At 45.1% G+C, this 27,965-nt stretch overlaps 1 pseudogene; it reads left to right on the top strand.

Moving 5' to 3' along the window:
- The first annotated feature begins 1,663 nt into the window (after positions 1–1,663).
- On the top strand, positions 1,664–27,427 carry LOC137216894 (diacylglycerol O-acyltransferase 2-like protein 6; annotated as a pseudogene).
- The last annotated feature ends 538 nt before the right edge of the window (positions 27,428–27,965 follow it).

Below are 27,965 nucleotides of genomic sequence, written 5' to 3'. Positions count from 1 at the left end.
CATCCACTTCTTCTGAGCTCCCCGGTCCCCTCACTCTCCTTTTCCTTCCAGTCTTCTTTGGTTTTCTGTTGTTCCTGCAAAGCTTCTTAGCTTCTGGTTTGGCGAGCTAATTGCAGTCTTCCCCTTGCTGTCCTTCCATGCCTTTTGCACCCTTTCTCCTCACCACAGCACCCCCACTTCCATAGAGGCTCCCCTGCCCTCCTCAGGCTGGTGGATGCTTCTCTCATCTGCGTCTGCACACCCCACGGCACCCCATACGGGTGTCTGTGATTCCATCCACCTCACATGCTGGACTGTGGGTTTCTTGAGGGTTAGAATCATATCAGCCCTAAATGTCTATGAATGAAATTACCAGACCCTTTTGTGCTTCTTGGCCACCTCTCCTTTGGTACTGCTTACTCCGAGGCAGCTAAGGGTTTGCTTGTTGGTTGGTTGGATTGTAATTGGGAAATCATGAGTGCTGGTTATTCAGGATTTGTCTGCTCACCTACTTCTCTTCTTCCTGCTTTTACTACATTCACTGGTGTTCATGTTATACTTGTCCAGTTGGCTCACGAAGGCTCCAGCTCAGACAGTATGCTCTTTGTTTAGGAAGGGAAAGGGCTGGCAAATCAGGGTCATGGCCCAGCCCTGCCAGTCCATCTTGCTTAAGGAACCAGGAGACCAGACCTCATTATTTGTTCCACAAGCATTCACTTGAATGCCTACACTGTATCAGGCTCTGAGCCGGACATTAGGGAGACAGAAATGGAAATCGGTGTGTCCTTGCCCTGCATCTAGCACCCTGTGTGAGCCCTTTCTAGGCCTCTTCCATTTACCCATCTGAAAGTGAAGCGGGGTAGAGACCTGATTGGTAAGCAGCCTTGGAGCTGGCAGCACTGTGGAACTCGTCTATCCGGGATACTCTCGCCCTCCCCACATCTGTGCTTTGCCCTGGAAGAGCCCAGGCCCACCTCTTACCTCTCTCCCTTCTCCCCTGCAGATTCTGAGCAGACGTGATCTAATATGTCTCACCCTGTATGTGGCCAACTAGCCCCCAGGAAGCAGCTTGGTAACCCCAGCTAGCCAGGGGGAAGAAAAGAAAGAGGAAGAGGAGGAGGGGTGGCATGTCACGTGGCCACGGAAGGTACACTGGGGGAGGACAGTACATCCCATGGGGCACCAAAACCGTCCCCTAAGCTCAACTCTGAAGATTCATATTAGTCAGTCTAATCGAGGAGGCCCAAGCCAGAGTGGGAGGTAGGGAGGGAGAGAGAGTCCCACTAATATTCCTGGAAAAGGCTAAGGAATCAATATTTCCTTGTACTTGTAGGACACTTGATACCTTTTTGTATTTAATTTTCCCAGCAACCTTTCTGATTACATTCAGATTTTTTTGAGCACCTACATTAGAGACCTTATGCTGAGAATTACTGGCCTTTTCCTTTAGGGCACTTATCAAAAATTCAAGTGTATAGACAGTTTTGTAAGGTTTTGTTTTGTTTTGTTTTGTTTTGTTTTTGCGGTACACGGGCCTCCCACCGCTGCGGCCTCTCCCACTGCGGAGCACAGGCTCCAGACACACAGGCTCAGCGGCCATGGCTCACGGGCCCAGCCGCCCCGCAGCACGTGGGATCCTCCTGGACCGGGGCACAAACCCGCATCCCCTGCATCGGCAGGCGGACTCTCAACCACTGCACCACCAGGGAAGCCCCTTTCGTAAGTTTATAATGTCTGTCTCCTCCACTAGACTGTGAGTTCAATGAAGGCAGGAATCATGCCCATCTTCTTCCCCAAAGAATCCTCAACACCTAGAACAGCACCTGGCAAACGGTAATCACTCAACAGATAGTTACCGAAAAAAGGAATCCACAGGCCTGGGACCTGGAGACAATCTTTAATTTTGAAAGGGCTGGTGTGCAGAAGCAAGCCTTTTAGCCTGAAACATAATAGATGTTCAGTAGACATTCATTTTATTAAACGAAGAATAATAATAGGAAACACTTACAGTAATACCTCCTGTGTGCCAGGCCCAGTGCTAAGTGCTTTACATTCACTCACTCAATCCTCAGAACAACCCTATGAAGCAGGTACTATTATTATCCCCATTTTACAGTTGGGGAAACCGAGGCACAGCAGTTTGCCAACTTGTAAGTGGCAGAGCTGAGATCTAAACCCCAGCTATCTGGCTCTGAAGTCCATGCCTTTAGCCGCTAGATTGCCTCCCAACAACAGATCTAGAGAGACAGAGCGATTCCCCCACAGCGTCCGGGGAGGAACTTGGCGGAGCCAGGACCAAAAGCTAGGTCTGCTCTCTGTGCAATGCTTCTCCCATTGGCCACTGGTACAGAACCCCTGGGAACAGAGGCACAAGGAGGGATCTGAGAAGTCTAGATATTCATGCAGAAGAAGGCTCTAGTCGACTAGGTGGCTCTCAGCAGAAGACAAGAGGAGTCAGAGAGCATCCACCAGGGCAGACTGCTTTTCAGAGATCCTATTTGAGGCCTAAGCCATTCCCTTTTCCTGCACTAATATATCAGGGACCCCTCCTCACACACACACACACACACACACACACACACAGGGCGCTAGAACCAGCCCGAGGCAATTGAGCACCTGTGGGGAAAGGATGCATATTAGAGAGATTAGAAAGTATGATCTAAAGCCTGGTGTGTGCATAGGAAGTTGTGGGGAGAGAACAGGGAAGACTGGAGAAAAGGCTAAAACCTCCAGCAGATAAAGGGACTCAGTGATGAGATTAAAGCAAAGCACCTGCAATCAGCTCAGCTCTGGAGGCACCAGCCTTCTTATCACAACAGAACAGCACCATGGCCATGGCCTTCCTCTCCCATCTGGATCTTCAGGAAAGCCTCCAAACACTCTCTGTTTTGCAGTGGATCCCAGTCTATGTCTTTTTAGGTGAGTGAACCCCAGGGGCTGGAAAGCACAAGGGAACAGATGAAGAAAGAGACCAGGAATCTCCAGATGAGGAGGGCTCCAAAGAGATCATGTGGTTGGTCCCCTCTCTCTGGGAAGGACTGTGCCTCTCCACCCAGAGAGATGGCTACTGTTGAGTCCATTAGATTTCTCTCCTCCCATCTGAGGGGCATGAAGGCCAGGAGTGAGGCTGCAGGTTTCCTGGTTTAAAGATCACCCCAGCCCTCTCTCAGGACTGCCCCCTGTGAACTAGCTGAAAAGAGTCCTATTCGGGGGCAGGGGCAGAGTTGGTGTTACTGGGTAGATGTAAGGTGATTTTCCAGTATAAGACTATGATGAGAGAATTATGGAAAATCTGCGGGCTGCGTGAGTGACTCATTAGACAGAATTTTGAGAAAGGGCCAGTTCTTCAATGGACTCAGAGAATGACAGTCATCAGTGCCGGGCAAGTGGGCTGAGAGCTCGAAGCTTTTCTCAGTCAGAAACCAGGGCTTTGTGAGCAGCCAATTACAGGGGCAAGTTTGGAAACTGGACGTGGAGAAATGTCATCCTGAAGGATGGGACAGGTTAGGAGGCTGCCAAGTCCAATCTGCGGGAGGCTATATGACCCCGTAGAGCAGTGGTTCTTAACTAGGGACCTATAGACCTAGAATGAGGCAGGGAGGGACAACGTTGAATTTGGATGGAAAAAATTACCTGTTTGTTTTCACTAACCTCATATTGAAATGATGAATGTAGGCAGCAAACCACAGAAATACCTGTGAATTTGTCGGTAATAGACATCACAGAGATTTACATTTCACATGCCAGTTGTTGCAGTCATCTCAAAAGTTCATTTATGGGCTTCCCTGGTGGTGCAGTGGTTGAGAGTCCACCTGCCGATGCAGAGGACACGGGTTCGTGCCCCGGTCTGGGAAGATCCCACATGCCGCGGAGCGGCTGGGCCCGTGAGCCATGGCCGCTGAGCCTGCGCGTCCGGAGGCTGTGCTCCACAACGGGAGAGGCCACAACAGTGAGAGGCCCGCGTACTGCAAAAAAAAAAAAAAAAAAAAAAAAAAAAGTTCATTTATGCTCGTTACCACTTCCAAATTCCAACAGTTATTGGAACTACCATTAGGCGTGGTTATTTAATGCATAAATCAAGAAGCCCATGTTACTGTATGACATTTTTGGCAATATTTTGATAACGGTGTTTTACTATGATGAGTTTCCTTTGTAAGTCTGTGTATTTTATTTTGTGCATTTAAAAATACTATTCAGAAAAGGGCTTCACCAGACTGCCAAAGGAGTCCATGGCCTGGTTCCCAGTAAATGCTCCTTACAGAAAAGTGTTCTTCCTTCCTTCCTCCCTCCCTTCCTCCTTCCTAATTCTTTTCTTCCTTCTTTTTCTCACCCTCTTTCCTTCATTCTTTCTGTCTTGCTCAGAGCCTCCCTCAGCGCTTTTCCTCCTTCCTGAATGATGTTCAGAATCATGGCTGATTACTGAGCACAACTGGGAGTGATGGGGGAAAACGTAGGGAAGAGGGGGAGAGAAAAGGCAGAGAGAGGGACAAGAAGGAGGAAAGAAGCGATGAGAGAAGAATGAAGAGATGGTTTGGGGGAGGTGTGGAATATAAATATTCATGACCCTTGGAATTAGGCAATGCTCCTGAGAGCCCCTCTGAGGCCCAGCTTCCAGTTAAAGGATGGCTCTCCATCTGTCTCTTCTTTTCTGGGCTTGTATTGCCATCTATCTAAACTGTTGCAATATCCTCTTTCCTGGACTTCTATTCTCCACCCTCTCCCATATATTCCACTGCCTACAGCCAGAAGAGTCTTTCAAAGGCATCTTTGATTACAGCCCTCTGCTGCTCAAAAATAGTCAGCGGTTTTCCCTTGCCTTCTTGATGAAGTACAAATGTGTTATTGTGGGCATTCAAGGCCCTGCTCCACTCTCTGCCTCAAACTTTTTTTTTTTTTTTTTTTTTTTTTTGCGGTACGCGGGCCTCTCACTGTTGTGGCCTCTCCCGTTGCGGAGCACAGGCTCCGGACGCGCAGGCTCAGCGGCCATGGCTCACGGGCCCAGCCGCCCTGCGGCATGTGGGATCTTCCCGGACCGGGGCACGAACCCGTGTCCCCTGCCTCGGCAGGCGGACTCTCAACCACTGTGCCACCAGGGAAGCTCCCTGCCTCAAACTCTTTACCAGCTCATCCCCCTACTCTTCCCCTAGGTGAAGCTCGTATTCCAGGCAATCTATTCACAGAACAAATAGAATTACCATACGACCCAGCAATCCCACTACTGGGCATATACCCTGAGAAAACCATAATTCAAAAAGAGTCATGTTCCACAATGTTCACTGCAGCTCTATTTACAATAGCCAGGACATGGAAGTAACCTAAGTGTCCATCGACAGATGAATGGGTAAAGAAGATGTGGCACATATATACGATGGAATATTACTCAGCCATAAAAAGAAACGAAACTGAGTTATTTGTAGTAAGCTGGATGGACCTAGAATCTGTCATACAGAGTGAAGTAAGTCAGAAAGAGAAAAACAAATACCATATGCTAACACATACATATGGAATCTAAGAAAAAAAAAAGGTCATGAAGAACCTAGGGGTAAGGCGGTAATAAAGACACAGACCTACTAGAGCATGGACTTGAGGATATGGGGAGGGAGAAGGGTAAGCTGTGACAAAGTGAGAGAGTGGCATGGACATATATACACTACCAAATGTAAAATAGATAGCTAGTGGGAAGCAGCTGCATAGCACAGGGAGATCAGCTCGGTGATTTGTGACCACCTAGAGGGGTGGGATAGGGAGGGTGGGAGGGAGGGAGATGCAAGGGGGAAGAGATATGGGAACATATGTATATGTATAACTGATTCACTTTGTTATAAATCAGAAACTAACACACCATTGTAAAGCAATTATACTCCAATCAAGATGTTTAAAAAAAATGCCAAGGTTACTTACTCTCTCATTCCTTCACTTCTGCTCCATTTCCTACACTTAAAAGATTCCCTGGGCTTCCCTGGTGGCGCAGTGGTTGAGAGTCCGCCTGCCGATGCAGAGGACACGGGTTCGTGCCCCGGTCCGGGAAGATCCCACATGCCGCGGAGCGGCTGGGCCCGTGAGCCGTGGCCGCTGGGCCTGCGCGTCCGGAGCCTGTGCTCCACAACAGGAGAGGCCACAACAGTGAGAGGCCCGTGTACCGCAAAAAAAAAAAAAAAAAAAAAAAAAGATTCCCTGATCACCCTTCCTGGACTATCCCTGGACAACCCTTCCTTTGAGATACTGCTCAAGTCATACCTTCTCTGCAACATTGTCCTGGCAACCTGAGACTACATTATCTGTGAAAGTCCAGAGCACTTTGGAAAATTCGGTTGCATAGCAGCCTTTATACCCTTTGCCTCCTCTACCCAATAAGCTCCATGAAAACAGGAGCCACGTCTTGTCATTGTTCTATTTCTTGCAAGACCAGGCTTGACACTGTTGATTCTTCCAGATTTCTTCTCCTCAGTAAAGACCTTTAAGTCCACCTCTTGTTCTTTTTTCTCTCTCATGGACATCTTTTTTTTTTTTTTTTTTTTTGTGGGTCTGCCTCGTATCTCTGGTTGCTGATAATACAAAAAATAGAACATATTCTTGGGAGTCAGACAGACCAGGTCTGCCATTAACTTGTTATGTGAGCTTGTGCAAGTAAGTCGTTCACCCTCTACCATTGTAGAACAGAGCTCTCAAGACCATTCTGATAATCAAAGAGGAAAGAAAACCCTCAGTCAATGTTCATTTTCTTTCTGTGATAGAAATTGACATCGGAGCCCAACCACCCCACCTCAGAAGACGTTTGATCAACAGAAGAGTGACTACCACTTCTAAGACAGGCACCTTAGACTCTGATTTCATCGCACCTTCAGGAAGAATAATGAGTAACTAGATCCTAGAAAATGAGGCAGACACTCTGATACCTTCCAAGCATTCCCACAGGCCCTTTCAAGGCATCGTTCACTTCACTACTCCCTCTCCTTCACCCCCTACATCCAGTCAACTGCAAACCCCTGAACATTCTCCCTCCATAGTATCTTTCAAATTGATTTCAGAAGTAGTAGCCTATTTCAGGCTCCCATTGCCTCTCATCTAAGTCACTGCAACTCTTAGCTGACCTCCCTGCCTACCGTTTCTCCTGCTCGCACAGTCATCTCAAATGATCTTACAGATACACAGATATGATCACGCTCTTCCTCTGCTAAGAACCATCACTGGCTTCTCATTCCATTCAGTATGGGACCTGAGCTCCCCTGCTTCCTTCCCAGTGTCATCTCCTGTTCCATGGCTTCCCATGCTCCCTGTACTTTTTCAGGTTATGGTATTACTCACAGACCTTGGACTCTTCCATCTCCAGGCCTTCGTTCGACCTCTTCCTTGTGCGTGGAAGGCCCTTCCACCACTAATCCGTCTGTCAAAATCCTACTCTTCCTTCAAGATTCAATTTAAATCTTACCTTCTGCATGAAGCCTTTCTAGGTTGCCCGGTAGTAAAGAATGGCCTTCTCCTTTCGTCCCCATATAATGACATTTGAACCCTAACTGTATTGTTCTCACCCTCTAGGATATATCCATTATTTATGGTATCAGTTTTCCCCTCTAGACTATGAGTTTCTGGAAAGCAGGAACTTTATTTTTTACATGTCTTAATATGACTTAAAATTAATTAAGCATACACAAAGTGCTTAAAGTAGCTCTTGGTTCATAATAAAGACACAACAAATGCTACATACTTTTTTTCCCAAAGCTTGAAATGAAGATACATGACCTCTCTGAGCCTCAGTTTCTTCATATGTAAAATGGGGATAATAAAATTATCTACCTCTCAGGGTCGTGAGAAGATTAAATGAGATAATGCACATTAAGTGCTGAACAGAGTGCCTGTTGACAATAAATGCTCTATACAAGGTATCAGTAACCATATTTACATTATTTTCATCATTTTCATACTTATGCTCTTCACCCTCCTCCTTCCAGGCCCCAAGCCTGCCCCCATTGCTTCTAGCACAGGGATTTCACACGAGGTATGCTCAGTCTATGTTTGCTGAATTACTAAATTATCTTTTTTTTACTCCCGCGGGTTCTTACATTTATAGTAATACAGATCCAATAAGTAATCACAAAGCCACAGAAATTCGTCTTTGACAAACCAGCCACGTTCTTGGATTTCTGAAGGCTTTGAGCCAACTGATTAAGACGCCAGGTTTTCACTTTACACTAGAAATGACAGGCTGCCCATAGCCTTACACACTCATGCACACCCTGGAACCTCAGAAGGCCTTTCTTTATTTATTTGGAATAAGGGCATTGGTGGTTTCTTTCCCTGTTACCGTTCACCTGCCACTTAGAGAATTTTGAAATCAAACTTCCCTGTGCTACAACTGAATGTAACAAATATATTTATCCTGAGTCATCCTCCTGTGCTTGGCATTATGCTGAAGGCTGTTTTCAAGAAGCTTACTGTCTAGGGCTTCCCTGGCAGCGCAGTGGTTAAGAATCCGCCTGCCAATGCAGGGGACACGGTTCAAGCCCTGGTCCAGGAAGATCCCACATGCCACGGAGCAACTAAGCCCGTGCACCACAACTACTGAGCCTGTGCTCTAGAGCCCGCGAGCCACAACTACTGAAGCCCGCGTGCCTAGAGCCCATGCTCCACAACAAGAGAAGCCACAACAGTGAGAAGTCTGCACACCGCAACGAAGACCCAATGCAGCCAAAAATAAATTTATTAAAAAAAAAGAAGCTTACTGTCTAAAAGGCAAAGGGCCAGACATGTAAGGTGCTAACTACACAAGCAGCAAAATGAAACAGGGCCAAATAGATGCAGAAGTAATGTGCTGTGGGTGTGTAGAGGAGGGAACTCTTCATTCTGACCAGAGAATAAGCAAAGATATCATCAAGGAGGTATCATTTGAGCTAAGCCTTGATGGCTGAGAGAATTTTGATATAGACAGAAAGTTGGAGAGAGGGTAGTCAGAATAAGGGAACAGCATCACCAAAGGCATGGAGAAGTGAAATTCCATGGTGGGTTGAAAGAATGGGGAGTAGACTAAGGTGGTTGGACCCCCGTTTCCCATTCTTCAGCCGTTTGCCTCCCACTTTCTGGTTCTTTCCACAGCTGAGTACCACCTGTGCTATTATTACTTAACATTTTTCCCCAAATTGACTCATTCCTGTAAACTAAATTAATATATTCTTTTTTAAAAAAATTATTTATTTATTCATTTATTTAATTTTTGGCTGCATTGGGTCTTCGTTGATAGGCGTGGGCTTTCTCTAGTTGCGGCGAGCAGGGGCTACTCTTTGTTGTGGTGCACGGGCTTCTCATTGCAGTGGCTTCTCTTGTTGCAGAGCACGGGCTCTAGGCACACGGGCTTCAGTAGTTGTGGCACGTGGGCTCAGTAGTTGTGGCTCGCGGGCTGTAGAGCACAGGCTCAGTAGCTGTGGCGCACGGGCTTAGTTGCTCCACGGCATGTGGGAACTTCCCGGACCAGGGCTTGAACCCGTGTCCCCTGCATCAGCAGGCAGATTCTTAACCACTGCACCACCAGGGAAGCCCCTAAATTAATATATTCTAACAGGAAACTTTATATTACCACCATGAATTCACTTTTATTCACTACACATTAAAATAACTTTCCATCCATGAGCCACTTCAGATCACCCCATGTCCTTACAGTGGTGTGGGTATGATCACCTCATGCTAGATCATAAGGGGTATGAGTGCCGGTGCTGAGAGATGAGGCCAAGAAGGTGTATGTGGTCGGCCCATGGAGGGCCTTAAACACCAGGCTAGGGCTTCCCTGGTGGCGCAGTGGTTGAGAGTCTGCCTGCCGAGGCAGGGGACACGGGTTCGTGCCCCGGTCCGGGAAGATCCCACATGCCACGGAGCGGCTAGGCCCGTGAGCCATGGCCGCTGAGTTTGCACGTCCGGAGCCACAACAATGAGAGGCCCGCGTACAGAAAAAAAAAAAAAAAACCACCAGGCTAACATGTTCAGACTTTATCCTGTCAGCAGTGGGAAAATACTGAAGGCTTCAGAGGAGGCAAACAACATTATGACTGTGCCTTAAAAATATATCTGCGGCATGGAAAATAGACTGGAGGGGAAGAGACCAGCAGGCAAGAATAGACAAAAGCCTGCAGTCCAGACCAGAGGAGATCAAGATCTGGACCACAGCAGTGGCAGTGGAGACAGAGGCAGGAGGATGAATGGGAGAGATTTTTTTTTGGAAAGGGAGAGAAGTTAAAGATAGCTCCAAAATGTTGAAACTGTGACATTTATCCTGAGGCCTGAAATATGAATAGGAGCTAGCCAGGCAACGAGCTGAGGAAAGAGTCTTCCAGGCAAAAGGGACAATATGCACAGAAGCCCGGAGGCTGGGGAACAGAATGAGTTGAAGAAACTGACAGAAGAACAGTATGGTGGCATGCAGAGAACTAGGGGGTGGCCAGGGGCTCCATCACGGAGGACCTTCAGAACCAAGTTTATGAGACTGGACTGGATCCTAAGAGTCATGGGAAGCCATGTGAGTTGTTGAATTATTGAATTACCATTAACCCCCAGAGGTTCTCATATTTATCATTAAGTTTGATCCGTTAAGTAATCACAGAGCCACAGAAATGTCTCTTTGACAAACCAGCCATGTTCTTGGTTATATGCTATAGAAGGACAGAGATTTGCATTTAACATGCTGGCTGCATCATGGCTCAAATCGAAGCAGGTAACCTGTTTAGAAGACATTGGCAGTCGGCTTAGAGAGAGAGAATGGTGGCTTGGACAGGATGGTAGCATGGAGGTGGGGAATAGAATAATTTGAAAGATGTTTGGAGGACAGAACTGACGGGAATTAACAATTGACTAAAGGAAAGCGATAATTAGAGCTCAGTGGTGAAGAGTACAGTCTCTGGAGGAAGAGTGTGAGTTCTCAACTCTGGCTCACCCACTAGCTGGCTGTGTGACCTTAAGTGGTTATTTAACTTTTCTGAACCTGGGTTCCTCATTCACAAAATGAGAATGCTTATTGTCCTAATGGGGCCTTTATGAAGATTTAATAAAATACACATGTAAAATACTTAGTTTTACATGATGAGTGTACAGTAAATGTTGGCTATTACTATATGGGGAAAGTGAGCAAGAAAGATGAATCAGAAATGATTTGAAGAAAGGACCCAGTTAGATTCATATTGGTACCATCTTTAACTTAAGCTAGTAATCATTAGTAATTGGAGGGTGTACAGGTTTACATTTATTTTTTTTTAAGTCAAGACCAAGGGTGAAAAAGGATATTACATAATGGTAAAAGGGTCAATTCACCAAGAAGACATACTATCCTAAATGTCTATGCACCTAGCAATAGAGCTTTAAAATATATGAAGTGAAAACTAACAGAACTGGAAAAAAAATAGACAAATTAACAATTACATTTGAAGACTTCCTTGAAAACCACAAACAACCAAAACTCACCCAAAATGAAACAGATAACGTGTAACTATTAACTAAATTAAATTTTAATTTTGGAAGGTTATAAACCTTCCAAAACAGAAATCTGAAGACCCAGTTGGTTTCAACGGCATATTCTTCCAAACATTTTAAAGATGATATATCACAAATTCTACACAATCTTTTTCAGAAAATAGAAGACGAAAGAACACTTGCCAACTCATTTATGAGGCCAGACCCTGATACGAAAACCAGACAAAACAGTACAAAAAAGAAAACTACAGACCAATATCCCTCATGAATATAAATGCAAAAATCCTCAAAAAAAAAATACTAGCAAATCAAACAAATATACCATGACCAAGTGGGCTCTATCCCAGAATGCAAGGGTAAATATTTGAAAATCAATCAACGTAACCTAGCATATTAACCACCTAAGGGAGAAAAAACACACACAATTATATCAATTGATGTAGAAAAAGCATTTGACAAACTTTAATCCATGATAAAATCTCTCAGCAAACTAGGAATAGAAGGCAACTTTCTCAACTTGATAAAGAGCATCTGTAAAAAAAAAAAAAAAACCCTGCAGGTAACATCATACTTAATGGTGAAAGACTGAAAGCTTTCTCTCTAAGATGAGGAGCAAAGCAAGTATGTTCACTCTCACCATTTGTATTCAACATCATACTAAAAGTCCTAGCAAGTGCAATAAAGCAAGAAGAAAAAAAAAGAAAGAAAAGCATTCAGATTGAAAAGTAAGAAATACAACTGTCCTAATTCACAGATGACATGATCACCTGTGTAGAAAATCCCATTAAATTAAATACTTTTAAAATCTACTAAAAAAAATCCCTCTAAGGGTGTGGAGAAAAAGGAACCCTCTTGCACTGTTGGTGGGAATGTAAATTGATACAGCCACTGTGGAGAACAGTATGGAGGTTCCTTAAAAAACTACAAATAGAGTTACCATATGATCCAGCAATCACACTCCTGGGCATAAATCCGGAGAAAACCATAATTCAAAAAGACACATGCACCCCAATGTTCATTGCAGCACTATTTACAATAGCCAGGTCATGGAAGCAACCTAACTGTCCATCGACAGATTAATGGATAAAGAGGATGTGGCACATATATACAATGGAATATTACTCAGCCATAAAAAGGAACGAAATTGGGTCATTTGTAGAGATGTGGATGAATCTAGAGACTGTCATACAGAGTGAAGTAAGTCAGAAAGAGAAAAACAAATACCGTATGCTAACACATATATATGGAATCTAAAAAAAAAAAGGTTCTGAAGAACCTAGGGGCAGGACAGGAATAAAGATGCAGACGTAGAGAATGGACTTGAGGACATGGGGAGGGGGAAGGTAAGCTGGGACGAAATGAGAGAGTGGCATGGACATATATACACTACCAAATGTAAAATGGATAGCTAGTGAGAAGCAGACACATAGCACAGGGAGATCAGCTCAGTGCTTTGTGACCACCTAGAGGGGTGGGATAGGGAGGGTGGGAGGGAGACACAAGAGGGAGGGGAGGGGATCTGGGGATATATGTAAATGTATAGCTGATTCACTTTGTTATACAGCAGCAACTAACACACCATTGTAAAGCCATTATACTCCAATAAAGAAGTTGAAAAATAATTAATAATGATTCATATTTAACTTTATCTGAGTTTTCTTCTGAAGCTTACCCAGCAAATTTACTCTCATCTTTTTTAAAAAATAAATTTATTAATTAATTTATTTATTTTTGGCTGTGTTGGGTCTTCGTTTCTGTGCGAGGGCTTTCTCTAGTTGTGGCAAGTGGGGGCCACTCTTCATCGCGGTGCGCAGGCCTCTCACTGTCGCAGCCTCTCTTGTTGCGGAGCACAGGCTCCAGACGCGCAGGCTCAGTAGTTGTGGCTCACGGGCCTAGTTGCTCCGTGGCATGTGGGATCTTCCCAGACCAGGGCTCGAACCCGTGTCCCCTGCATTGGCAGGCATATTCTCAACCACTGCGCCACCAGGGAAGCCCCCTACTCTCATCTTTTATGAGGGTCAGAGGTAGCAAGATTTGTATCCATGGCAATCTTCCCATAAAAGTCCTCCCCCTGCTATTTCCTATTTAATTAGTATGCTTACAACAACCACTTCAGCCAGCTCTTGTAAGGGGAATTCAGCCTATCACTAAGGTTTCTTCTACTCCATAACACGACTTTTTTTTTAAATGCCCATTCCATCTTTTTCCTGTTATTTTCATCTAAGCCCAAGATGCTAGAGACAAACCTGCTGGCAGGTAACTCTTGAGTTTCTTCCCCTTCTCTGAAACTTTTATCTACTATGATGTTATCTGGTCAAAGAAGTCATTCCTTTAGCTGGGTATTTTTAAATTCACAATATGTGTACTGAGCCCCTCTTTCTCATGAATGCATATTTTAAAATGGAATTCAACTCCCACTGCTGTAAGATGTACCATGTCTGCACTTCACAGCCTGCTGTGACCCTTTCTTTGCTAACAGAGATGATTTTTTCCCCTTCTGAACTTTTGAGACATTTTGAATGGGACAAAATCGAACAAAGTAAAGCAGTTTCTAATATGCGTTTTCTTCTCAGCATCAAACAGCCCGTACACTGCAGGCCGCCCCTCTCCACTGGAATGTGCTGACAGAGCAGTTCCACAAAGGAAGGAGGGCTGAGCTTTCGGAAAGGACTTCCTGAGGTCCCAGAACGGGGATGTAAGCCACCGGCCCAAGATGCTGTTTCCTTCCAATTGCCAAGTAGTGCTGTCCTTTGACCCCAGCTGAGGACCTACTCTGAGAACGTCATGGTTCTGCTGTCCTCAGTTAAGATCTCAGCCACCAAGGGGACCCAGATCCAGGGACTCAGAGGTCCTCCCGGACCACAGCAGAGCTAGGAGGGGGTTAGGGGGTCGGGGGGGATGAGGAGAGAAGAGTCTCACACCGGCCTCAACCTGCTCCTTCACTACAGAGCAGAGATCGGGGTTATGAGAGGTGTATTAAACTTGAAGGGAACTGAAGGGCATGAACCCTTTGCGTCCCCTCAGGAGCTATTCCTATTCTTCTTATACCCTACTTTCTAGTGTTCACTAAGTTCGGCATGCTGTCCGTGCTCGCCTTAGCCTGGCTCTCCTATGACGAACACCCACAGTCAAGGTAAGAAACAGGGGAAGAGTGGTGGTCCCTGTCTGTACCAAGGATGGAACCACAGGGCTGGGGTGGGGGTGGAAGGAGAGAGTGAGAGAGACAGAGGGAGAAGAGGTGGGGAGAGGAAAGAAGAGGAAAGGGAAAGGAAAGGAGGTCAGGGAGGCGAAGCGAAGGAGAGAGGGAGAGGAGCACAGGAAGGTAGAGGGAAGGGGTGGGAGACAGGAGGGCAAAGCTCAGCAAGTAACAGAGGTCTCTGCCAGGATGCCCAGGAAGAATTGAGGCTGGTTTCTGGGTGGGTGCTCCCAGCCTCCTGCTATTTCCCTCCCACCTTTCTGACTGCTCCAGAGGAGCAGGGGCTTCCTGTGTCTCCTTGAGGGTTGGATTCAGGGACAGTACCTATAGCTCTGTGCCCGATATGGAAATGTGAGAAAGAGGCCCCTCTAGTGACCTGAATGTTTTAGGAAGAACCCTCCACCTCCAGGAGAAGTAGAAGGATTGGCAAGATCTCACCCAGTCTTTCCTTCCCTTCTGTACCTGCAGGTGGTAGGCGTTCAACTTGGGTACGAAACTGGACCCTCTGGAAGTATTTCCAAATTTCTTCCCAGTAAAGATGACTACGCTTCCTCTGGGTGCCCTCAGTCCCTGTTGCCCAGACACTCCCTCCCCATTCAGCCCTATGTTTTCAAAGGCTTTGGTGGCCAGCAGTGGACATCAAGGCCCAGAGGCATAATGCAGAGCAGGGACCCAAGATGGATGGGCAGGTGGGGAGACAAATGGATAGCACCTTGCCTCAGAGTGGCAGACCCAGGTCAGCCTCTCTGAGCATCATAACCCCTGGCAATCATGTGACAGTGAAGACATCCCAGTGAATAGGGATTTGGAGCTCCCCAAGGGAAACACAGGCTACCTACCGGGATCTGAGTCCACATGTCCTCTCTTCCTTCTATCCACTACTCTGATTCAATCTCCCTCTAACAGCTGGTGAAGACTCATGACCTCTGTCCCAAACACAACTATATCATTGCCAACCACCCCCATGGCATTCTCTCTTATGGTGTCTTCATCATCTTTCCCACTGAGGCCACTGGCTTTGCTCGGATTTTCCCAGCCATCACTCCTTATGTAGGGACCTTGGAAGAGATCTTCTGGATCCCAATTGTGCGAGATTATGTGATGTCAATGGGTGAGTACAAGAAATCATTCCATTCTCTGACCTACCTCAGGGCTCCAACTTCTATAAGCCTTGACAGTCAGTCCAGTTCTCACTCCCTGCTGGAAGAGGACTTAGTAGAAAATGAGTCCAGAACACACTGAGCCAGTAACAGGAATATGTGGCCAAGCCTCAGGTTCTGTCCAAGATCTGGGAGGCGGGGTTTGATTAGGCAGCAGGATAAGTTATAGGCATTCATAAGAGTTGCCAAGGATCCTTTCAGAAGAGGAAGCAGAAGCCTGGAGTTCAGGATCAAAGCCAAAGTGGAAAGCAGAAAGCAAAAGCCAAATATCAAAACCAAATATAAGGAAAATGAGGCATGAATGGTACAGCTCAGATGAACTTTGCCTGACTCTTGGGGGATGTCAACTGGCTTCTTTTGGCCAGTCATTTATGTAGCAGCTCTCATCTCAGGGCATCTCAAAGACACTTTCAAGTCTTTCATACTAGCTGGTACCCTCCTGGCCCATGACCCTCATCTCCTGCGAACCCCTTTGAACTTGCGTAAGACATCAAGGGATAAAGGATAGGCATCCGTCAGAATCCAGGACAACTTCCCCATGCCAGGCTTCAAGCCGGGGTACTGTGCCAAATGTCCTTCTCTTTGGATGAATATCCATCCTTCTTGACACCAGAAAACAACTGAAGCCAAACATTAAAAGGTAAGATACATTGATATCTGGAGGGGCCAGGTGGCACTACTAGAGTCCCAGAGGATGGTTCTGCTCCCCTCTGAGGTTGGTATGAACCTGGATCTCAAGGACTGTGGCCTGGAGCCAATGTCTTCCATCCCAGGAGGGAACAGAAGGTGAGCACAGGGCAGAGTTGGGAAGCAGAGGTGAGGAAAGACTCTGTGACTGTTGTAGAGCAGCAAGATGTCATTCCATGGTTCATCTACATTTCAATTTGGCTTGGACAGGATCCTGGGTCTGCCTACTCTCCAGAACCCGCAGCCACTGGCTTCCCTTTGCCGGGTTGCTCTAAGGAGGAAGCAGGATGGTGGTGGCTATTCCTCATTACTCCTAGGGAAGAGAACTCTGGAGAGCCTCAATTGCCATCAGCCTGGGGAGAGTGGAAGACAGCTGTAGTTCCTGGGTAGAGAAGGAAGGGATGGGCTTAAATACTATAGAGCTAAGAGAAAGTAGGCAGAAGAACTCAATGTAGCCCCAACTGTTGTAGCACAGAGCTGCAAGGCAAGCAGCTGACCCTAAGGACCAACCTCAGGGCTAACCCAGGATGTGGAGGTTAAAGACAGAAGAGTGGAAACAAGCACAGTCTGGTAACAGAAGAACTGTCTCCAGCAGGAAGACCCTGGAGGAACCCCTTACCCCGTCCTCAAGCACCAAGTTTGTTATACCACTTGACTCTTTGGTTTCACAGGTGTGTGCCCAGTGAGTGAGTTGGCCTTGAAGTATTTGCTGACCAAGAAAGGCTCGGGCAATGCTGTGGTTATTGTGGAGGGTGGATCTGCTGAAGCCCTCTTGTGCCACGCAGGAGCCTCTACCGTCCTCCTTAAACAGCATAAAGGTTTTGTGAGGTTGGCACTGAAGACAGGGTGGGTCCCTAGGTTCTGGTGCCCTATCATCAGGGTACCATAGGTCCCCTGTAGCACCTATCCAGAATGGTGCCCTTCCTTGGAAACCTGTTAGAGTGGGTTCCCTCTTCATTCTGACTGCTTCTCTCTACTCGCTCACACTGTGCCTTAAGGGTGTTTGGGCCTCCAGACACATTCTGGTGGGTACTTTTAAAGCTTGAAGTTAGAGAAAAAACAGTAAAAGACCTTTACCTTCTGCCCATTAGCCTGGTAGGCTGGGGGTCTGGGGAAGTGGGGCTTCAGTCTATATCAACCCATGAACTGCGAGGCCCAGAGAACTTACCCAGGGCAAGGAAAGCACTGGGCTTGATGCTGTGGGGATTGCAAACATGCAAAAGACATGGATACTGCCCCCAAAGAGCATATAATCTGGTTTGAGAAATAGAATGCATTCATTCCACAGTTACTGAACAGCTACTGTGTGTCAGGCATAGTACTAGGCATTAAGGATATAAAAATAGATAAGACCTGGTCCTTGCCTTTAAGGAACTCAGAGTCCAATGGAAGACAGACATATTCACATATAATTACAAAATATTTCCAGAAGCCAGCCACTTACCATCTCAACTATCGCCCCCTGGTTTACCACCCCATCGTCTCTCCCCTGGATTATTACAACAGTCTCCTAAGTGCTCTCTCTGCTTCTACCCTTGCCTCCCTCACATCCAAGAGTCTATTCTCAACCGTGGCCAGGATGATCCTATTCAGCGTGAGTCAGATCATGTCACTACTCCAAATGCTCCAGTGGCTCCCATTTCACACCGAGCAAAACCAAAGTCTTTACAAGGGCCTGCAAGACCCTAACTTATCTTGCCACATCGCTGATCTCATCAGCCACTGCCCTCCCCCTTGCTCACTCCATTAGAGCTACACTGGCTTCCTTGCTGTCCCTCAAACAAGCCACACGCTCCTCCCTTAGGGCCTTTGTTCTACTTGTCCCCTCTGTCTGGGACATTATTCCTGCAAATAACTCTTTGGCTTATTCCTTTACCTCCTCCAGGTCCTTGCTCAAATGTCTCTTCTCAATAAGGTCTATCCTGACCATCCTGCTGGATCTTTTTCCCATTGCGCTTATCATCTCCTCATACGTCATCAATTTTATTTCTTTACATATGTGGTTTTCTATTTGTTCATTATTATTGTTTATTGTCTGTCTTCTCTCAATAAAAGGTAAGCTCCATGAGGACAGAGATTTTTTTTTAATCCATTCTGTTCACTGATGTGTCCCCAGGGCTTAAAAAAGTGCTGGCACGAAGAGGTGGTAGGAGATCGAGAAGATGGCGGAAGAGTAAGACGTGGAGATCACCTTCCTCCCCACAGATACACCAGAAATACATCTACACGTGGAATAACTCCTACAGAACACCTACTGAACGCTGGCGGAAGACCTCAGACCTCCCAAAAGGCAAGAAACTCCCCACGTACCTGGGTAGGGCAAAAGAGAAAAGAATAAACCGAGACAAAAGAATAAACCGAAACAAAAGAATAAGGACGGGAGAGCGCAGGGGGAGGACTGAGGTTGGCGGCGTGAGCACAGCTGGCAGGGGGTTGGTGCACCATGGCTGGCAGGGAGGGAGTCCGGGGAAAAGTCTGGACCTGCCGAAGAGGCAAGAGACTTTTTCTTCCCTCTTTGTTTCCTGGTGCGCGAGGAGAGGGGATTGGGAACGCTGCTTGGAGGAGCTCCAGAGACGGGCGCGAGCCGCAGCTGACGGCGCGGACCCCAGAGACGGGCATGAGATGCTGAGGCTGCTGCTGCCACCACCGGGAGGCCTGTGTGCGAGCGTGGGTCGCTGTCCGCACCTCCCTTCCAGGGAGCTTGTGCAGCCCGCCAATGCCGGGGTCCCGGGATCCAGGAACAACTTCCCCGGCAGGGCGCACGGCGTGCCTCGTGGTGGTGCGGCATCCCGACGGCCTCTGCCATCGCAGGCTTGCCCCGCATCCGCGCCCCTCCCTCGCCCCGGCCTGGGTGAGCCAGAGTCCCCGAGGCAGCTGCTCCTTTGACCCCGTCCTGTCTGAGCGAAGAACAGACGCCTTCCAGCGACCTACACGCAGAGGCACAGCCAAATCCAAAGCTGAGCCCCAGGAGCTGTGCGAACAAAGAAGAGAAAGGGAAATCCCTCCCAGAAGCCTCAGAAGCAGCGGATTAAAGCTCTACAATCAACTTGATGTACCCTGCATCTGTGGAATACATGAATAGACAACGAATCATCCCAAATTGAGGAGGTGGACTTTGAGAGCAAGATTTACTATTCTTTTCCCCTTTTCCTATTTTTGTGAGTGTGTATGTGTATACTTCGGTGTGAGATTTTGTCTGTATAGCTTTGCTGTCACCATTTGTACTAGGGTTCTATCCATCCATTTTTTTTTCTTTTTAAAAAAATTTTTTTCTTAATAATTATTTTTTATTTTAATAACTTTATTTTATCCTTTCTTTCTTTTCTTTCTTACTTGCTTCCCTCCTCCCTTCCTTCCTTCCTTCCTTGCCTCCTTCCCTCCTTCCATCCTTTCTTTCTTTCTTTCCTTCTTTCCTTTCCTTCTTTCTTTCTTTCTACTTTTTCTCCCTTTTATTCTGAGACATGTGGATGAAAGGCTCTTGGTGCTGTAGCCAGGAGTCAGTGCTGTGCCTCTGAGGTGGGAGAGCCAACGTTAGGACACCGGTCCACAAGAGACCTCCCAGCTCCACATAATATCAAACGGCAAAAATCTCCCAGAGATCTCCGTCTCAACACCAGCACCCAGCTTCACTCAACGACCAGCAAGCTACAGTGCTGGACACCCTATGCCAAACTAGAAAGACAGGAACACAACCCCACCCATTAGCATACAGGCTGCCTAAAATAATAATAAGTCCACAGACACCCCAAAACACACCACCAGACATGGACCTGCCCACCAGAAAGACAAGATCCAGCCTCATCCACCAGAACACAGGCACTAGTCCCCTCCACCAGGAAGCCTACACAACCCACTGAAACAACTTTAGCCACTGGGGACAGACACCAAAAACAATGGGAACTAAGAACCTGCAGCCTGCAAAAAGGAGACCCCAAACACAGTAAGATAAGCAAAATGAGAAGACAGAAAAACATACAGCAGTTGAAGGAGCAAGATAAAAACCCACCAGACCTAAGAAATGAAGAGGAAATAGGCAGTATACCTGGAAAAGAATTCAGAATAATGATAGTAAAGATGATCCAAAATCTTGGAAATAGAATAGAGAAAATGCAAGAAACATTTAACAAGGACCTAAAAGAACTAAAGATGAAACAAGCAACGATGAACAACACAATAAATGAAATTAAAAATACTCTAGATGGGATCAATAGCAGAATAACTGAGGCAGAAGAACGGATAAGTGACCTGAAAGATAAAATAGTAGAAATAACTACTGCAGAGCAGAATAAAGAAAAAAAGAATGAAAAGAATTGAGGACAGTCTCAGAGACTTCTGGGACAACATTAAACGCACCAACATTCGAATTATAGGGGTTCCAGAAGAAGAAGAGGAAAAGAAAGGGACTAAGAAAATATTTGAAGAGATTATAGTTGAAAACTTTCCTAATATGGGGAAGGAAATAGTTAATCAAGTCCAGGAAGCACAGAGAGTCCCATACAGGGTAAATCCAAGGAGAAATACGCCAAGACACATATTAATCAAACTGTCAAAAATTAAACACAAAGAAACATATTAAAAGCAGCAAGGGAAAAAACAACAAATAACACACAAGGGAATCCCCATAAGGTTAACAGCTGATCTTTCAGCAGAAACTCTGCAAGCCAGAAGGGACTGGCAGGACATATTTAAAGTGATGAAGGAGAAAAACCTACAACCAAGATTACTCTACCCAGCAAGGATCTCATTCAGATTTGATGGAGAAATTAAAACCTTTACAGACAAGCAAAAGCTGAGAGAGTTCAGCACCACCAAACCAGCTTTACAACAACTGCTAAAGGAACTTCTCTAGGCAACAAACACAAGAGAAGGAAAAGACCTACAATAACAAACCCAAAACAATTAAGAAAATGGGAATAGGAACATACATATCGATAATTACCTTAAATGTAAATGGATTAAATGCTCCCACCAAAAGACACAGACTGGTTGAATGGATACAAAAGCAAGACCTATATATATGCTGTCTACAAGAGACCCACTTCAGACCTAGAGGCACATGCAGACTGAAAGTGAGGGGATGGAAAAAGATATTCCATGCAAATGGAAATCAAAAGAAAGCTGGAGTAGCACTTCTCATATCAGACAAAATAGATTTTAAAATAAAGACTATTAGAAGAGACAAAGAAGGACACTACATAATGATCAAGGGATCGATCCAAGGAGAAGATATAACAATTGTAAATATTTATGCATCCAACATAGGAGCACCTCAATACATAAGGCAAATACTAACAGCCATAAAAGGGGAAATCGACAGTAACACATTCATAGTAGGGGACTTTAACACTCCACTTTCACCAACGGAAAGATCATCCAAAATGAAAATAAATAAGGAAACACAAGCTTTAAATGATACATTAAACAAGATGGACTTAATTGATATTTATAGGACATTCCATCCAAAAACAACAGAATACACATTTTTCTCAAGTGCTCATGGAACATTCTCCAGGATAGATCATATCTTGGGTCACAAATCACGCCTTGGTAAATTTAAGAAAATTGAAATTGTATCAAGTATCTTTTCCAACCACAATGCTATGAGACTAGATATCAATTACAGGAAAAGATCTGTAAAAAATACAAACACATAGAGGCTAAACAATACACTACTTAATAACGAAGTGATCACTGAAGAAATCACAGAGGAAATCAAAAAATACCTAGAAACAAATGACATTGGAGACGCGATGACCCAAAACCTATGGGATGCAGCAAAAGCAGTTCCAAGAGCAAAGTTTATAGCAGTACAGTCCTACCTTAAAAAACAAGAAACATCTCAAATAAACAACCTAAACTTACACCTAAAGCAGTTAGAGAAAGAAGAACAAAACAACCCAAAAGTTAGCAGAAGGAAAGAAATCATAAAGATCAGATCAGAAATAGATGAAAAAGAAATGAAGGAAACGATAGCAAAGATTAATAAAACTAAAAGCTGGTTCTTTGAGAATATAAACAAAATTGATAAACCATTAGCCAGACTCATCAAGAAAAAAAGGGAGAAGACTCAAATCAATAGAATTAGAAATGAAAAAGGAGAAGTAACAACTGACACTGCAGAAATACAAAAGATCATGAGAGATTACTACAAGCAACTATACGCCAATAAAATGGACAACCTGGAAGAAATGGACAAATTCTTAGAAATGCACAACCTGCCAAGACTGAATCAGGAAGAAATAGAAAATATGAACAGACCAATCACAAGTAATGAAATTGAAACTGTGATTAAAAATCTTCCAACAAATAAAAGCCCAGGACCACATGGCTTCACAGGCGAATTCTGTCCAACATTTAGAGAAGAGCTAACACCTATCCTTCTCAAACTCCTCCAAAGTATAGCAGAGGGAGGAACACTCCCAAACTCATTCTACAAGGCCACTATCACCTTGATACCAAAACCAGACAAGGATGTCACAAAGAAAGAAAACTACAGGCCAATATCACTGATGAACATAGATGCAAAAATCCTCAACAAAATACTAGCAAACAGAATCCAACAGCACGTTAAAAGGATCGTACACCGTGATCAAGTGGGGTTTATTCCAGGAATGCAAGGATTCTTCAAAATACGCAAATCAATCAATGTGATAAACCATATTAACAAATTGAAGGAGAAAAACCATGTGATCATCTCAATAGATGCAGAGAAAGCTTTCGACAAAATTCAACACCCATTTATAATAAAAACCCTGCAGAAAGTAGGCATAGAGGGAACTTTCCTCAACATAATAAAGCCCATATATGACAAACCCACAGCCAACATCATCCTCAATGGTGAAAAACTGAAAGCATTTCCACTAAAATCAGGAACAAGGCAAGGTTGCCCACTCTCACTACTCTTATTCAACATAGTTTTGGAAGTTTTAGCCACAGCAATCAGAGAAGAGAAGGAAATAAAAGGAATCCAAATTGGAAAAGAAGAAGTAAAGCTGTCATTGTTTGCAGATGACATGATACTGTACGTAGAGAATCCTAAAGATGCTACCAGAAAACTACTAGAGCTAATCAATGAATTTGGTAAAGTAGCAGGATACAAAACAAATGCACAGAAATTTCTGGCATTCCTATACACTAATGATGAAAAATCTGAAAGTGAAATCAAGAAAACACTCCCATTTACCACTGCAACAAAAAGAATAAAATACCTAGGAATAAACCTACCTAAGGAGACAAAACACCTGTATGAAGAAAATAATAAGACACTGATGAAAGAAATTAAAGATGATACAAATAGGTGGAGAGATATACCATGTTCTTGGATTGGAAGAATCAACATTGTGAAAGTGACTCTACTACCCAAAGCAATCTACAGATTCAATGCAATCCCTATCAAACTACCAATGGCATTTTTCACAGAACTAGAACAAAAAAATTCACAATTTGTATGGAAACACAAAAGACCCCGAATAGCTAAAGCAATCTTGAGAACGAAAAACGGAGCTGGAGGAATCAGGCTCCCTGACTTCAGACTATACTACAAAGCTACAGTAACCAAGACAGTATGGTACTGGCACAAAAACAGAAAGATAGATCAATGGAACAGGATAGAAATCCCAGAGATAAACCCATGCACATATGGTCACCTTATCTTTGATAAACGAGGCAGGAATGTACAGTGGAGAAAGGACGGCCTCTTCAATAAGTGGTGCTGGGAAAACTGGACAGGTACATGTAAAAGTATGAGATTAGATGACTCCCTAACACCATACACAAAAATAAGCTCAAAATGGATTAAAGACCTAAATGTAAGGCCAGAAACTATCAAACTCTTAGAGGAAAACATAGGCAGAACACTCTATGACATAAATCACAGCGAGATCCTTTTTGATCCACCTCCCAGAGAAATGGAAATAAAAACAAAAGTAAACAAATGGGACCTATTGAAATTTCAAAGCTTTTGCACAGCAAAGGAAACCATAAATAAGATGAAAAGACAACCCTCAGTATGGGAGAAAATATTTGTAAATGAAGCAACTGACAAAAGATTAATCTCCAAAATTTACAAGCAGCTCATGCAGCTCAATAACAAAAAAACAAACAACCCAATCCCAAAATGGGCAGAAGACCTAAATAGACATTTCTCCAAAGAAGATATACAGACTGCCAACAAACACATGAAAGAATGCTCAACATCATTAATCATTAGAGAAATGCAAATCAAAACTATAATGAGATATCCTCTCACACCGGTCAGAATGGCCATCATTAAAAAATCTAGAAACAGTAAATGCTGGAGAGGGTGTGGAGAAAAGGGAACACTCTTGCACTGCTGGTGGGAATGTGAACTGGTACAGCCACTATGGAGAACAGTATGGAGGTTCCTTAAAAAACTACAAATAGAACTACCATATGACCCAGCAATCCCACTACTGGGCATATACCCTGAGAAAACCATAATTCAAAAAGAGTCATGTACCAAAATGTTCATTGCAGCTCTATTTACAATAGCCCGGAGATGGAAACAACCTAAGTGTCCATCGTCGCATGAATGGATAAAGAAGATGTGGCACATATATACAATGGAATATTACTCAGCCATAAAAGGAAACGAAATTGAGCTATTTGTAATGAGGTGGATGGACGTAGAGTCTGTCATACAGAGTGAAGTAAGTCAGAAAGAGAAAGACAAATACCGTATGCTAACACATATATATGGAATTTAAGGGGAAAAATGTCATAAAGATCCTGGGGTAAGACAGAAATAAAGACACAGACCTACTAGAGAATGGACTTGAGGATATGGGGAGGGGGAAGGGTAAGCTATGACAAAGCGAGAGGGTGGCATGGACATATATACACTACCAAACGTAAAATAGATAGCTAGTGGGAAGCAGCTGCATAGCACAGAGAGATCAGCTCGGTGCTTTGTGACCACCTAGAGAGGTGGGATAGGGAGGGTAGGAGGGAGGGAGACGCAAGAGGGAAGACATATGGGAACATATGTATATATATAACTGATTCACTTTGTTATAAAGCAGAAACTAGCACACCATTGTAAAGCAATTATACTCCAATAAAGATGTAAAAAAAAAAAAAAGAAGAGGTGGTAGTGTTCTTCCTCAAAAAAAAAAAAAAGTGCTGGCACATAGAAAGAACTCAATACATATTTGTTGAATGAAAGATGTGCCATAATGGACATATGTATAAAGCACTATGGGAGCACCAACTGATGGAAAGCCTTCCACCCAAAGTAGAGGTTTCATAGGTGGGTGACATCTGAACTGTGAATTGAAATATCAGTAGGCATTACCAGTTAGACCAAAAGGGAGAAAAATACAGGCATTCAGTGAGGTCCTATGATGACATGTCTGGCACTATGCCAGGCCCTGGGGTTCAAAGATGAATAAGACATAGTTCCCCCTTTTGATTAGCTTGCTGTCTACTGGGAGTCAGCCAGGCAAGGTGATGACTGTAGTACAGAGTTGGGGTAGTGTTAGTGTAGGAAAGAGGTAAGCACCAGTTGAGGGAGGTGGGAGTGGGAGGAAATGGAGGGGCTCAAAGAACTGGAGGTGGTTCAGGGCATGAAATTGGAGCTAAGTAGTGAAGGGCGAAATAGAATTAGTCACGTGAAGGCAGAGGGAAGGCGTTTCTGGCAGAGGGAGCAGGATGTACTAAGGCGCATAGGCAAGCAAGAACGTAGCACACTTAGTATGGCTAAGCAGATTGCAACAAAGGGCTGAGGAGAGGGGAGGCTAGCCAGGTAGGCAAGGCTAGAGCACAAAGGCCTTGCTAAGCAGCGTGGCACAAAGTGAGGAGCTCTGGAAGAGTTTTAAAGAGAAGAGTGACATGTCCAGATACACAGTTTAGGAAGATCACTCTGGATGCTGGGTACAATAAGGGCTATTAGATTTCCTGAGATTACTTTCCTCCCATCACAAGACAAGGTGCAGCAACTCCCCTCAAAGGGTTCACTTGTGGGAGGTGGGTGTGGAGCATAGCAAGAATGAGACACAAGGCTGGAGATGCTTGGGTTCTTGGACTCTTGTCCTATAATGGGGAGATTGTAGAGGTTTCCTACCTTGGAGAGGGTTTCACTGCGGGGAGCTTCCTGGGAGAACTCACACTCCTGCACGTCTCTTTGCAGATCATACCTTGTTCCCTCCTATTCCTTTGGAGAGAATGAGGTTCACAATCAAGAGACCTTCACTGAGGGCACGTGGCTAAGGTTCTTCCAAATAAACCTTGCAGGACAGAATCAAAAAAAACCCTGAGACTAAGTTTCTGTACCTTCCACGGCCGGGGCCTCACTCGAGGATCCTGGGGCTTCTTGCCTTTCAATCGGCCCATTACCACTGTTGTTAAGTTTTTCAGCATCTTTGGACCACTCTGGTTCTTGATTCCCCCCATTCAGGTCATCCCTCAAGTCTCAGGGGACCCGGCACACAGCTGGGACAGGCAATGGGAATTCCAGTGGCCGTGGTTGAGGGCAGGGTGGGGAGGACAACTAAACAGATCAGAGTTGTGGCCATTCACGGGAGGGACACAGTTCAGCAGCTGCCATGAGGGCATCATTACTCGCATACATTCCTTCAGCACTCTCTGAGTTTACTCTCATTGTCTTCAGCATGCACGAGATTAGGTATTTGGAGAACATGGGACAGTATGGGGTTGGAGCAGAGGGAAAGAACAAAGGAAGGGGAGGGGACCCAGATACTGAGTTTCAGTATGTGGCTCCCTCTGAGGAATGGGTAATTTGAGTTGGGTGGGGGGAAAGGTCTGATGCTTGTCCCTCCTCCTTCCCCACAGTTGGGGAGCCCCTGCCAATTCCCAAGATTAAGAAGCCAAACAAAAAGACGGTGGACAAGTACCACGCACTCTGCATCAGGACCTGTGCAAGCTGTTTGACAAAGTACAGTATGGCCTCCCTGAGACCCAGGAGCTGACAATCATATAACAGGAGCTGGATTTCCCCATTATTGAACCCCCAACGCATTAAGGGATCCAAGTAGGGCCACATGGAAAGTAGAATCTGGGGAGAGGGGGAGATCTCAGGGTTGAGTGAGGAGGCCAACCAAGCCAGAAAGTACTTAATGAGTCCAGCTTACAGGAAGGAACCAGAGGGATGGAGAAGAGTGGGCAACAACCCAGTTTAGTAAGCAGAGTTTTGTGAGTCCACAGATCTTTTTTGCCCCCCTGACTCCAGCCAACTCTGATCAGAGGAATGAGAAGTTAAAGAACACCATGCCCTTTCCTCCTGAGCCTTAGTGACACCATCACTATTTAGGTTGAAGCTTAGAAGCCTTGTTGAGAACAAGGATGGTTTGTTTCCTCCTAGGCCCTTGGCCCTTGCCTTACAATTTGGGGGCCACCACAAGGTAAACCAGGGACCTGAGCTATGCTTTCCTGATCCAAAGCAGACACGATTCCCTCAGCTGTGTTACAGTTCAAGCCCCAGGGACCTGGACCCGGCTGGAGTGGAGGGCCCTGAGGAC

This window comes from Pseudorca crassidens, chromosome X (genome assembly GCF_039906515.1).
Source record: "Pseudorca crassidens isolate mPseCra1 chromosome X, mPseCra1.hap1, whole genome shotgun sequence".
In the NCBI taxonomy this organism is placed as follows: Eukaryota; Metazoa; Chordata; class Mammalia; order Artiodactyla; family Delphinidae; genus Pseudorca; species Pseudorca crassidens.
This window is presented reverse-complemented; position numbering and strand designations above follow the sequence as displayed.